The sequence below is a fragment of the Phalacrocorax aristotelis genome, chromosome 2, assembly GCF_949628215.1.
Source record: "Phalacrocorax aristotelis chromosome 2, bGulAri2.1, whole genome shotgun sequence".
In the NCBI taxonomy this organism is placed as follows: Eukaryota; Metazoa; Chordata; class Aves; order Suliformes; family Phalacrocoracidae; genus Phalacrocorax; species Phalacrocorax aristotelis.
Genome location: NC_134277.1, coordinates 91,117,597 through 91,120,461, shown reverse-complemented (window position 1 = coordinate 91,120,461; position 2,865 = coordinate 91,117,597). Strand labels below are relative to the sequence as shown.

At 38.0% G+C, this 2,865-nt stretch overlaps 1 non-coding gene across 1 annotated transcript; it reads left to right on the top strand.

Moving 5' to 3' along the window:
* Nucleotides 1-846: 846 nt before the first annotated feature.
* On the top strand, nt 847-920 carry TRNAN-GUU (transfer RNA asparagine (anticodon GUU)). The gene has a single exon. It is a non-coding gene; the product is annotated as a tRNA-Asn (tRNA).
* Nucleotides 921-2,865: the final 1,945 nt, after the last annotated feature.

The following is a 2,865-nucleotide window of genomic DNA, read 5'->3' as shown; positions in this document are numbered from 1 at the left end:
TGTTTCAAAAGAAGCATAAGGACCTTCTTTTACCTCTGCACATTAAGAGCTTCTAAAGGACTTCCCCTTGCATGTCTCAGACTGGGAAAAGCTAGTCCCCTACAAAGGTCTCCTCCTTATATTTAATTTCTTTCCTTTCCCATCCAGAGCATACACTGGAACCACAGGAAGGTGTTTGCTTCACCATATTACCTCCCATTATTTGGGAAAAATAATTTGTGATTAGGACAAGCAGAGTTTAAAAAAACAAGCAGAAGTCTCCTGCTGATCCCAAGGCCGAACTGGGTAGAGAGGATGTAACGTTATTAAGCATTTCTGTTTTGAGCTGGTAGACAATTTCTGTCATAGCTGACAGCTATGTTGAGTATTCAGTAGGATATCAATGTCCCGGCCCATTTTGAGTTATAGAACTGGATATAATTCTATTATACTTGCAATGGGGCTCACTCAGGCTGTTAATGATGCCAGATATTGGATCCAGGCACCAGGATAGAACATCTATGCTCCTGAGTGCTCTTAACTAGGAACCTTCTTCACATTTACTAGTATCCTTCAAGGGTGGGTGGGAAGTGAGGAAATGCCACTGACTGTTCAAACCAGTAAGGTGGTGAGAGGGCAACATAAAGGTACAGGAAACAATGCATCGTGTGAATTTTCAGGGCAGATTTTGCCTTCTAGAGCAGAGGATTTTCTCTGTCATTTCAACATAAACTGATGACACACATACATTGTTTCATCTAATCTGCAATATTCCATATCATCTGCTACAAGGTGTTGACCTGTGCCATTCAATTCTCCCATAGGCAGCTGTACTACTGACAAAATATAACGTCAACACTACCAGGAGTCTCTGTGGCGCAATGGGTTAGCGCGTTCGGCTGTTAACCGAAAGGCTGGTGGTTCGAGCCCACCCAGGGACGGGTTTCTGCAAGGTTCCCCTTTCCCTGCACATGGCAGGGGGTTTGGAATTAGATGACCTTTAAGGTCTCTTCCAACCCAAACTGTTCTGTGGTACCTTAGAAGTTTTCCTGGCAGATATTCAGTATTCTCTGAATCTACATGCTTCATCATAGCTTCCCAGATACCATCAAAAGGACAGAGAGGCTAATAACTAAATACTCCTCCAAATTGTGTAAACAGATCTTTGAAAGCAATAAAAGCCTGCTGTAGTTCAATTAGAGAAACAGTCTTCACTTAATATATCTACCCACAGAATCCTAAGAAAAGACATAAGAATATTTGCAACAAAAATCCCAGTCTTTTGAATTGAAAATTTGTAGTACTGACTTTCTTCAGCATCAATATTTGCATATACAGAAAAAAAAGAAAAACAAATGTAGAAACATTGCTGACTTGATATTGGCTGGTGTGAGATATGTTCTGCTAGATAGGGAACAACAATCTGTTACTGTCAGCAACCTCCCAGAGACTTCACTGCAGTGAAGAACCCGTCTATTTGGTTGGGAACCACAAAGATTTGGTGCTGTAGGCAGCTACTGTTATCCAGCAGAGGAGGTGCAGGACTACAACAACCTATGGAGTGCTCTGATCCCATCTGCAGCCCTGAATCCAGAACACTCTGAAGTCTCACCAACACAGCACTTTTTGATCTGCGCTGTTGTAGGAAGGCATAGTAGTATGGTGAAAATGTACAATGAAAAGCACTATTAATCAATATCAATACCTGTGAATAGTACTGCTACCTTCTTTTGGACGATGAATATCTTTTAGGTTAAAGCTGTACCTGGATTCATATATGCCACCTGAGAACTTTTTACAAAAGAAAACACTGACTGAAAATTGTAGTAAATCGTGATAAAATGAAATCAAAGACAAGAGAGGAAGATCATCTGTGGCTTTGAGACACAATTGTTTATCTAGCAGCAAAATCAGTCAGAAACACTGGTCATAAATAAAACTGGGACTTTTCTTACTGTCATCATAGATAAATCTATTCAGTTTTACATATTTATGTCAGATAGTAATAAATCATGCATATGCATGCAAGACCTTTAATTAAAGTACTCTTTTTAATATAAATAAAAAGCTTGTATAGTTAGATAGAAATCTACAGGTGTATAAAGAAAGTTTAACTTTACCAATGGGGGAAGAACTACTGTCTTTTGTCTTCTTTTATAAAAAATGGAGAAACACAGAACTGTCTATTAGACCCAAACAGCATGAGCATAGGATGCACTTAGTTACCCTCCTTTACAAGTCAAGTTCACTAGAGTTTAAATTATTATGCTATTTTTTCTGAACACTCCTCTTTACTATCTACAGTTTAATATTACTGCTTAATAAACAAGTTTAGTAAACAAGAAACTCATTCTTATACATGAGGTAGGTGAAAAAGTCCATGGAAATAGCTTTATCAGTCCAGTCAGTCAACTTCAAAGAAAACTTCATGCATCCTTTTAATAGATACCATATTTTCTGGTATCTCCAGCATCAATGTTATCACTCCATTCTACATGATTTCATGAACACATAGTGGAGGCTGAAGTAATTGATTTGTTTAATCATCTGAATCCAGAGCCACCTCTTCTGGTAGACTTCTACAATTCATACCGGTAGGAATCAGACCTTAGCCATCTCACCCTGCTCAAAAGCTTCATAAAATAACCTGAGATATTTACCGTGTGCCTGATGCTCTAGGCAAGTTACAATTGAATATCACCATTATACTGAAAACACTGCAGTTGTATTTTTATTGTGATTTTCCTATGGATTTTAATATATCATATCAATCATAATCAGATATTTATAGACAAAGTCTTAAGACAGACCTTCAGATTTTTAAAAATGGCCAATTACTCAAGGCTTGCCTATTAAAAACAGTTAGAAATATTCAAGAGTAGCACT